Source organism: Tenrec ecaudatus, chromosome 6, assembly GCF_050624435.1.
Source record: "Tenrec ecaudatus isolate mTenEca1 chromosome 6, mTenEca1.hap1, whole genome shotgun sequence".
Classification (NCBI taxonomy): domain Eukaryota; kingdom Metazoa; phylum Chordata; class Mammalia; order Afrosoricida; family Tenrecidae; genus Tenrec; species Tenrec ecaudatus.
In genome coordinates, this window is record NC_134535.1 from 91,535,422 (window position 1) to 91,546,838 (window position 11,417).

General features: G+C 40.4%; 1 pseudogene; it reads right to left on the minus strand.

Moving 5' to 3' along the window:
* Positions 1-9,918: 9,918 nt before the first annotated feature.
* LOC142451094 (cysteine-rich protein 1 pseudogene) lies at positions 9,919-10,388 on the minus strand (annotated as a pseudogene).
* Between the last annotated feature and the right edge of the window lie 1,029 nt (positions 10,389-11,417).

Here is an 11,417-nt window from a genome sequence, read left to right on the forward strand (position 1 = left end):
ATATGGCAGGGCTTTGGCTTGAGTCCAAAGAACAAGAAGTCAAATGATGACAAGGCAGATGCGGTAGTTACCTCCTCAAGAAGAAAAGCGCTAGGTTTCTGAAACACATTTGAGAAAACTATCTTTCAATTGATTGGCTGTTCATTGCAGACCTCTTCATGCGAGATGATCACATCACAACTGAAAAGCAACAGAGAATCATTGCCCATTGAAGCAGACACTCAACCTTAAAAATCCAAGTGTGGCTCAAGAAGACAAAGGATGAAAATGAAATGTGAAAACACTTGATTGAAAACAAAAAGAGAAGAATATGCCAAACATTTTTCAAACATAAAGAACCAAATAAATCTAAGCTCCACTTCACCAATCAACCAACAGCCAGCCAGCCAACCAACCAACCAACCAACCAACAGCCAACCAACCAACCAACCAACCAACCAACCAACCAACCAACCAACCAACCAACAGCCAACCAACCAACCAACCAACCAACCAACCAACCAACCAACCAACCAAACAAACAAACAAACATGAAGGCATTGTCAGAAAACAGCCAGAAACTTACAGAATACCAATTGGAATGTTCTGTTCAAGAAATGCAACATGGGAAGGACTTACTTATCTCTGCCAAGAATTTTGGAAAACAGCTACCTGGCCAATTGACTGGAAGAGATTAATATCTGTGTGCATTTCAAAGGAAGGGGAACCAACAGAATGAGGAAATCGCCACACAATATCATTAATATCACACACAAATAAATGTGCTGAAGATAATTTTTAAAAATATTCGAGCATGATTCAGAAAAGAACATGGAATGAGGTTATCATGGCTGATCTCAACTGGGTCTTGAGTAAAAGCAGCACATGCCAGAACGATATGTTTTGCTCACTATGCAAAGTCATTGGACTATATAGATAAAAACAAATTACAGATAATATTTGGAAGAATGGAAATTGAAGGACACCTAATTGTGATTATGTAGAATCTGCACCTAGACGAAGAGGCAGTTGCTCAACAGGAACAAGGGAATACTGCCTGCTTTGAAACCATGAAAGGTGTGAGTCACGGTTATGCCTTTCACTTTACTTATTCAGCCTATAATTGCACAAATAATCCAAGAAACTTAACTATTTGAAGAAGAATATGGCATCGGGTTTGATGGAAGACTCATTGACAGTTGGAACCATGCAGATTTCACAACCTTGCCTGTTGAAATAGAAAACTTGAAGCACTGATTTATGAAGGTCAAAGATTATAGCTCAGTATGGATTATAGCGCAAGATAAAGAAAAACAAAAATCCTTACAACTGGATCAATGAGTAATATCATGATAATCCAAAACCAAAATTTCTGACACACATTCAATTCTGACTCATGATGGAGAAATGAGGGAAGTTGTCAAGGGTTTCATTTTGGTTGGATTCAAAACTAATGTCCATGGAAGCAACCATCAAGAAATCAAATATATTTTATTGGACAAATATACTGTAAAAGACTTCTTTAAAGCATTAAAGAGCAAAGATGTCTCTTTGAGTACTAACATGCACCTTACCCAAAACTTGGTATTTTCAATCACCTCATATACCTATGAAGGCTGAACAGTGAAGAAGGAAGACCAAAGAGAAATTAATGTCTTTCAAATATGATTTTGGTGAAGAATATTAAACATATCATTGACTTCCTGAAGAACTAACAAACCTGCCTTGAGGAAAGTACATTCGGGATGTTCCTTAAGCATGAGATGATGAGACTTCATCTCACATACTTTGGATATGTTATTAGGTGAGACTAGTACCTGGAGAATAACATCACACTTGTTAAAGTAGATGGTTAGAGAGACTCTTCCTGAGATGTATTGACACAATGGCTGCATAACAATAGAGTCAAAGACAGAAACGAGTGTACGATAGTGCAGGATTAGGCAGAGTTTTGTTCTGTTGTTCACAAGGTCACTATGAAGCAGAACCAACTGGACAGCACCCGATAATAACTAGGAACATAATACATAAAATTGAACATTATTTAACTTCTTTGGTCCCTTATCTCCTCATTTAACCATTCAGACAAGGATGAAGGGATAAGAAGAGAGTGAGGAAAACCGGATGAGAATGAGTGGAGGGTTTTGCATTTGACCAGCATTATATGTATATATTGTTGTGTACAGGTAAGATTTGGATGAAGATGAAAAAAATCATGGAATTACTTGTTTTTAAATACTGCAAATAAAAACATTAACAGTAATTTTCAGCTATCACCGATTCACACAACTGCAACACAAGGAGCATTTCCCAGAGAAGATTCTCTCTGCCTTTGTTTCACCCACATATTATTAACACTTATCACACACATTTTATTAACACACATATTAATAATTGCACCACATATTATGAACAATGCATGAATTTATCATGAAAAGCTTTATTCTATGGTAGGACAAACTAGTGAACCAGGTGAACTTAAGAACATAAGAGTTTATGATCTAGTTACAGACATGAAGTCAACATGAATGCAGCAACTACAAAATACCGAAGTGCCAAATAAATGTACTTTGGAAAGCGGAACATTTTAGAATGACGAGGCCTGTCGGGGAGACGTGAAGTGTGATCTGAGCTGTAATGAACTGGCAGATTTTGGCAAGGTAGAAAGAAAAAGAGGAAGGACTTGAGCTGCAGCAGGAAGAAAAACTCAAAACAGTACCATCAAGCTGACTTTTTTTTTCTTTGTAGTTAGTTCAAGGATCGTTTGTTGGCCTTTAGGAGTGTTTTACAGTCCAGTCAGTTGGGGCACCATGCCATGGCCCCAATGTCCACCTTCAGCATTCCCTGGGGCCCTCACCGCTCCATTCCCTTGCTGTTCTGTTGCACCCCCTTAGTGTTTTGCCTCGGTGTGGCTGGATCCTATCAGGTACAATTCCCACACTGTGTCTCTGGTGGTGTCCTCTGTAGAGCTATGGGTCAGTGAGGGGCTTCATGTCTCATAGATGGGCCGGCCATGTGGTCCTCTCTATGGACTGGCAGCTCTAATTGGGGTCATAATCCTTAAGGCCTGGTGGGCCAGGATGTGCTCCACTCTCTCCTCCTCCCCCTTCATCAGCACCTGATAGCTTATATAGTCCCTGTGCCAAAATTCTCAAGTTGGTCCCAATTCCCTCACTGATGGCCCTAATAGTTTGGGGTTTAACTTCAAGGTCTGTGATCCACCTTGAGTTTATTCTTGCGCATGGAGTGAGATAAGGTTCTTGTTTCATTTTTCTTCAGGTAAATATCCATTTTTTCCAGCACTACTTGTTAAAGAGGGCATCTGCTTCCCATTTGATATTTTTGTGGCCCTTATCAAAGATCAGTTGTCTGTATGCTGATGATTTTATTTCTGGGTTTTCAATTCTTTTCCATTGGTCTGAGTATCTGTCATTGTACCATGCGGTTTTGACAACTCTGGCTGTATAGTATGTGCTAAAGTCAGGTAAAGCAAGCCCTCCCACTGTGTCCTTTTTTTTTTTTTTGTAGAAGTTCTCTGCTAATTCTGGGCTTCTTCCCTCTCCATATGAAGTTGGTAATCAGTTTTTCTATTTCTTTGAAGAAAGATGAGGGTAATTGTATCAAGATTGCATTAAACTCATATAGTGCCTTTGGCAGAACTGACATCTTGACTATATTGAGTCTTCCAATCCACGAGCATGGGATATCCTTCCATTTGTTGAGGTCACTCTTGGTTTCTTGTAATAGTGTTCTGTAGTTTCCCCATATAGATCTTTTGTTCTTTTCATCATGTTTATCCCTAGATATTTCAATTTGTGTTTAGCTATTGTGAAGGGTACCACCTTTTTGATATCCTCTTCTGTGGTCTTTTCCGATATATATAATAGTCTGATAGACTTCTGTTTGTTGATCTTGTATCCTGCCACTCTGCCAAACTCCTCTATTGCTTCCAGTACTCCCCTTGTGGAACTTTTGGGGTTTTCCATATAAAAAATCATATCATCTGCAAATAAAAATAGTTTCAACTCTTCCTTCCCTAGACGAATACCTTTGATGTCTTTTCTTTGCTTTATGCTGTTAGTGAAAACCTCCAACACGATATTAAATAAGACTGGGGACAAGGGACATCCTTGTCTGGTCCCCTTTTTCAGTGGAATTGTGTTAGTCTTTTCCCCATTGACTACCACATTGGCTGTTGTTTTTTCATATATAGCTTTCATTGTCTTGAGGAATTTTCCTTCCATTCCTATCTTCTCAAATGCCTTAAACAGGAATTGGTGTTGGATGTTGTCTAATGCTTTTTCTGCATCTATTGATATTATCATGTGGTTCTTATAGTTTTTCATGTTAATGTGATGAATGATACTAATGGTCTTTCGTATGTTGAACCATCCCTGTATCCCTGGTATGAATCCCACTTGGTCATGGTGAATTATTTGTTTTATGTACTTTTATATTCTGTTGGCTAGTATTTTGTTAAGGATTTTTGCATTGATGTTCATTAGGGATATTGATCTGTATTTCTCAATTCTTGTGAGATCATTGCCTGGTTTGGGTATCAGCATTATACTAGCTTCATAGAAGGAGTTTGGGAGTTTGCCATCTTTTTCTATGTTCTGGAAGAGTTTGTGTAAGATTGGTGTTAGTTCTTCCCTAAATGTTTGGTAGAATTCTCCAGTGAAGCCATCTGGCCCAGGGGATTTTTGTTGGTAATCCCTTGATAAGCTTGCCTATTTCTTCTATTGCTATGGGTCTGTTGAGATTCTTGCCATCCATTGAGGATAGTCTAGGGAGGGATTGTTTTTCCAAGAATTTGTCCATGTCTTCCAAATTGTTGAATTCATTGGAGTACAATCCTTCGTAGTACTGTGTAATTATACTTTTGATATCATTAGGGTCTGTTGTAATGTCCCCTCTTTCTTCCCATATTCTTGCTATTGAAATTTGTTCCCTCCTTTCTTTGGTTAGGTTTGCCAGTGGTCTGTCGATTCTGTTTATCCTTTCATGGAACCAACTTTTAGCAGTATTAATTTTTTCCATAGTGTTTAAAATTTTCCCTCTCCTGAATCTCAGCCCTGATTTTTATAATTTCTTTCTTTTGCTATTAGTAGGATTAGTAGGATTTTGCTATTAGTAGGATTTTGCTATTGCTGACTCTGCTTTAGTTGTTGTAAAATTTGTGCCAGCATATCAATCATGAGTCTCTCTTCCTTTCTCAGGTGTGCACATATTGTTATGAAACTTCCTCTAATAACTGCCTTTGCTGTGTCCCATAAGATTTGGTACCTTTTGTGCTCATTCTCATTGGTTTCTAGAAATTTCCTAATTTCATCTCTGATCTGTGCCAGTACACACTCCTTTTGTAGTAGAGTTATTCATTCTCCAATTGTTTGCTCTTGTTTTCTTCATCTTACTTTTGTTGATTTCTAGTCTTATGGCACAGTGGTCAGACAGAGAGGGTTGTATGATTTCAATGTGCTTAAATTTATGGAGGTTCGCCTTATGCCCCAGTATTTGGTCTATCTTTGAATATGTGCAATGTGGCTTGAGAAGAATGTGAATTTTTTTGTATTTGGATGAAAAGCTCTGTAAATATCTATTAGGTCAAATTGTCTAATTGTAATATTTAGATCTCTAGCCTCCTTGTTGAATTTCTTTCCATGTGATCTAACTTTTTCAGAGAACGATGTGTTGAAGTCACCCGCTATAATTGTTGAGGCTGTGATTTAGTTTTTAATCTTTTGAAGTGTTTGGTTGATGGATTCAGCGGGTCTCTCATTCAGTGAATATATATTTAGAATGCTTAGTGATTCTTTGAGTACCATTCCCTTGAGCATTATATAGTGTCCCTCCTTATCTCTTTTTATGGTTTTCACTTTGAGGTCGATTTTATCCGAGATTAGGATTGCAACCCCTGCTTTTTTTTAATTGCTGTTTGATTGGTGTATCTTTCTCCAGCCTTCGATTCTCAGCCTTTCTGTCTGTAGCCTTGAGATGCATCTCCTGTGGGCAGCAGATTGATGGGTTGTGTTTTCTAAGCAAGTCTGCTAGTCTCAGTCTTTAAATGCCTGACTTCAGGCCATTGATATTCTGGGTTATTATCTCCATCTGGACTCTAATGTTATCTTATACCTTTTGTGTTGAGTGTTTTCCTTTTCCTTTCTCATTAGCCTGTTGTGCATGTATGTGTGTATCACTCTTGAGTTCTTTCCATCCTTAAGCCAATGCTATCTTGGGGTCTGTTTTCTCTTTGTTGCTCTCTGGGTGAGGTTGTTCTATGTGGCGGTCTCTTATTTATGCTTGGTTAGTATTGTTCTTCTGCCCATACTGGGTTGGCAAGGATCTTTTGTAGGGCTACGTTTCTTCTAATGTATTCTTTGAGTTTTTCCTTGTCTGGGAAGACTCTTACTTCTCCATCTATCTTGATCGATAATTTGGCTGCGTAGAATATTCTTGGGTTTGCGTTGTTTTTCTTCACTTTTTGGAATATGTTACTCCACTCTCTCCTTTTCTTCATAGTTTCTGCTGATAGGTCTGAGAATATTCTTATTTGGGAATCTTTATATGTGAGTGTTTTTCCCTTGCTGCTCTAATGATTTTCTCCTTTTCCTCAAAGTTGCATAGTTTAACTATTACGTGCCTTGGTGACTTCTTCTTGAGATTCAATCTAGCTGGTGTTCTTTTAGCCTCCTGAGTGGTTGCCTGGTTTTCATTCATTAAGCTTGGGAAGCTTTCCTCCAAGAATTCTCTCACTATTGTTGCAAATGATTTCTTGGTGTGTCTTCCTCTGGTAAGCCAATAATTCTAATGTTGTTCTGCTTCATAGCATCAGACATAGCTCTTAGGTTTGCTTCAGCTTCTCTGATGATTTTATTAGATTTTTGTTCCCGTTTGTTAAAGTCTGCTTGACTGTCTTCCAAGTCTCTGATGCGGTTCTCTGCTTCCTCCAGTCGATTCTCAAGGTCCATGAATGTGCTACTGGTTTTTATTCTCTCCTCCCTAAGCTCCTGTATTTCCCTTTGGTGTAAGACCTTTATTTCCTCTATCATTTCATCATTTTTCTGTATTTTTTGCCCTCATATCCTGTATGACTCCAAGCAGATTTCTGAACATTTCTTTCTGTGGCAGCTCAATGTCTGCTTCTTCTATGCATGTTGTTATGATCAGGACTTCTTCTGTCACTGCCTTTTTGTTTCTTCTGTTTTTTTTCCTTTTATGTTAAGGTCATTGGGGCTGATGGCTGTTTGCATTGCGTTGTTTTAGAGGAGCCAGGTGCCATTTTAAAGGGAGTTGAAGAGCACTGGCTCTCTCTGGAAGACTTGTAGGAATGCTTATTTGAACTGTCTACAGCTAATTTCACTATGAAATTAAACTATCACTTTATCCTCCTTTGGCTTTCTTCTCAGAGGAGTGCCCCAGTAGGCTGATGGTTTGCCTGCATTGGTGTTGAGGAGCTTGGGCAGATGTTCCTGCAGCAGCTTTGAATGTTGATGAGTGTTGGTCAAGCTGCCTTGTGCCCCCAGGTACACAGGCAGGAATTCCCAGGTAAAAAGTTGGGCAGAGTTAAGGGGGAGGGGGGCAAAGGGGAGGGAGGGGGAGGGAAAAAAGGAAAAAGAGCTGATTCCAGAAACCCAAGTGGAAGGTGCATTTTGAGAATGACGAGGGCAATGAATGTATCAGGGTGCTTTACTCAATTGATGTATGTATGGATTGTGATAAGCGTTGTATGAGCCCCAATAAAAAAGATTTATTAAATTAAAAAAAAAAGTTGGGCAGAGTATCCCCTGGAGGGAAAGCAGGGCTTTTCTTAGCCTTGGGTTAGCTACACAGGATGGAGCTCACCCAACTGGGTGTGGTGCGGGCATATATGCCCTAGGTTAAGGGGAGTGGTCTGGAGGTCAGCAGCTGAGTGGACTGGAGGTTGGCAGTGGAGTGTGAAAGAGCAGGAAAGAGACAAAGAAGAGGGAAAAAAAAGTAAGACCTCTTAGGCTGTGGGGGGTGGGGGGGAGTAGAGAAGAGAGGGAAACAAAGGAACAATGTAGCTGAGTCCCCATCCCTGCCCATGGAGCTGCAAGGGTTTAGTCCCTGCCCTGACGCTGAGTCAAATTGACAGCAATGGTTTTAATTTTTTTTGGTTTATGTGACAGGCACTATGCAAACCACAAATAAGGAAATGACATATCCAATGGAATTAGGGATGGGCTGGTAAATGTTTAACATTTGACTCTCCTTGGAATTTTTGCTCCGGTTCTCAGTGTTCACAGATATTAGTAGTGTAAATGACATACACCATGGCAGGCTTCAAGTTATATCATGATGCTATTGAAAGTGCAGCTGAAAATAATTCACTCGTGAATTACTGTGGGAGTCAGCGTGAGCTTACTTCAGCATATCTCGGGATACTCCTAAAGAATTTTAGAAGTGATGTCTTTGAGAAGATTCATCTAGCAATTTTTCTGATAGTAACTTAATGGATCCAGGTATAGGTTAATGACAACCCATGTAACTGCTTGAGGTTTCTAATCATCCAGAAGGCTGCATTCCAAAAACGAACACCCCAATAAGGAAAGCCAGGTGATGCTGATCTCCTAAGGCCCAGACTTAGACGGGTCAATTCTGCCACATTCCATTAGTCAAAACAGATCCCAGATCCCAGTGGATAGAAGCTAGACTTCACGTCTCCATGGAAGAGCGACAACATCAGTTTATAAAAGGGGGTATGGGACAGGAGATATTTATGTGACTTACGACCTGGTGGGATACTTTTTATTGTTTTGATATGATCTGCCTTTTCTCCACCAGGGATCCTGCTGCTTGGCTTTTAAGAAAAATAGCTAATCCTTAAAGCGCATTTGAAATGAATTGCTCACAAATATTGCAAGTATTCCAACAGTGCAAGCAGAGTTGAGAACACTTAAAAAGCCTCACTACTGTGGAACTTACTCCAACTGATGGCAGTGACCCTGCAGGACAGAGAAGAACTGCTCCTGTGACTTTCCAAGACCAGCTCTTAATGGAAGTGGAGAGCCTCATCGTTCTCTCTCAGAGAAGCTGGTGGGTTTTGACTTCCTGACCTTGCTATTAGTAGCCCAACACATAACCCGCTCTACCACCTGTGGTCCCGCAGTTCCACATACCATATTGAGATGAGGCTCCCGACTCTTAAGACTTATCATCTGAAACATTCACAGACAGTTCTGTGTCCCATAGAGTCTCTATAATTCACAAGTGACTCAGTAGCAGTGAGTTAGTTTGTCATTTATGTTTTGAAGTAACTCAGACTTGAGAAAATCTAGAAAACTGTTTTTGGAAAAACCAGAAAGAAATTGAAGTGCAATGGTTAGCTGATAGATTAAATTTTTATTTAAAAAAAAAATGTGGTTTCTGGGCCATGCCTGAGGAAGAGTGTCATCTTAGCAATGGCCATTAAAAACCCTTGAATACAAGAGTAAACAAACGATTTCAGGAAATTATATTTTGGTTATCCAATTATCAGTTTTTCCTGTAATTTAAATTAAATCCTAAACTAAACATTGTGTACAAGTATAATATTGAATAATTTTAGAGCACTGTACCATTAGTAATTATTATAAATAAACAGATAACTCATGAAAACTTCTTTTTCCTTGGGATTTTGGCCAAGAATTGCTCTGTGATTGATCATATGGCCCAATTTTAATGGAACCACTGAACATTCAATCTGTTTACTACGCTATCAATCCTTTAACAGCAGACGTTTTCACTGTGCTATGAAAATCACTTTTTTTTTTTACCTTTTATTAGGGGCTCATACAGCTCTCATCACAATCCATACATACACATACATCAATTGTATAAAGCACATCCATACATTCTTTGCCCTAATCATTTTCTTCTTCTTCTTTTTTTTTTGTGAGTGTGAAGTTTATTGAGGGTATCCAGGACTACAGAGCAGTTTCAGGTGCTGGGGAACAAGAACCAGTGTCTGCCTGGAAGGGCAACAGCAAAGCAGGGTGGCTGGCCAACAGAGAGGGTAGGGTCTGCAGAGAGGATGGAGAAGTAAGGGCTCTGCATCTCTAACCCTCTCCAGGCCCAAGGGATGTCCAGCTTGGGAAGGGGGCCGCTGGGCTGGGTAGGCTGGTACTTGGGTTTACTTGAAAGTGTGGCTCTCAGCTCCTCCCCGTCCAAAACCTTTGGGTCCGAACATGGCTGCATAGCAGGGGTGGTTGCAGTAAGGCTTGCCCTCATGCTCTGCGTGATTCCCGGAGGTCAGCGTCTTCCCACATTTCTCACACTTGAGGCCAGGCCGGTGCCAGTCCTTCCCCAGGGAGGTCACCCGCTCAGCGAAATACACCTCCTTGCTGCACTTGGGGCACTTGGGCATGACGTCGCTGGTCTAGGATGCAGGCGGACTGACGGAAGACGGCACAGATCGCCCTAATCATTTTCAAAGCATTTGCTCTCCACTTAAGCCCTTTGCATCAGGTCCTCTTTTGTTTCCCTCTCTCTCCCCGCTGCCCCCTCCCTCATGAGCTCTTGATAATTTATAGATTGTTATTTTGTCATATCTTGCCCTATCCGGAGTCTCCCTTTCCCCCCTTCTCTGCCGTCTGTCTCCCAGGAAGGAGGTCACATGTGGATCCTTGTAATCAGTTCCCCCTTTCCAACCCACTCACCCTTTACTTTCCCAGTATCGCCCGTCACACCCCTGGTCCTGAAGGCATCATCCACCCTGGATTCCCTGTGCCTCCAGCTCTCACATGCGCCAGTGCACAATCTCTGCCCCATCTAGTTCCTCAAGGTAGAATTCGGATCATGGTAGTTGGGGGGAGGAAGCATCCAGGATCTGGGGGAAAGCTGTGTTCTTCATGGATACTACATTGCACCCTGACTGACCCATCTCCTCTCCTAAACCCCTCTATGAGGGAATCTACTATGGAAATCACTTTATGAAGCCTAGATGAGCAGAATTAATGAAAACTCAGGACTGAGAAACAGAAAAATTCTAATACAAAATGTTCTTTAAAAAAATTTAAAAATCATTTTATTGGGAGCTCTTACAGCTCTTATAACAATCTATACATCCATTGTATCAAGCACATTTATACATATGTTTTCATCATCCTTTTAAAAAATATTTACTTTTTACTTTAGCTCTTGGTAACAGCTCTTTTTTTTCCTTCCTCTTCCACACTCCCACCCTCATGAACCCTTGATAAATTATTATTCTTTTCATATCTTACACCATCCTCAGTCTCCCTTCAGCCATGTTTTTGATATTCGTCATTCTGGGGAGAGGAGTATTATACATCTTTCACTGTGATAGGTTCGCCCTGTCCCACCACCCCCCCACCACCTTCCCTGTACCCTCATGGTATTACTACTCCCATTATTGTTTCAGAGGGATTTATCTGGCCTGGGTTCCATGTGTTTAGAGCTCTTATCTGTATAAGTGTACA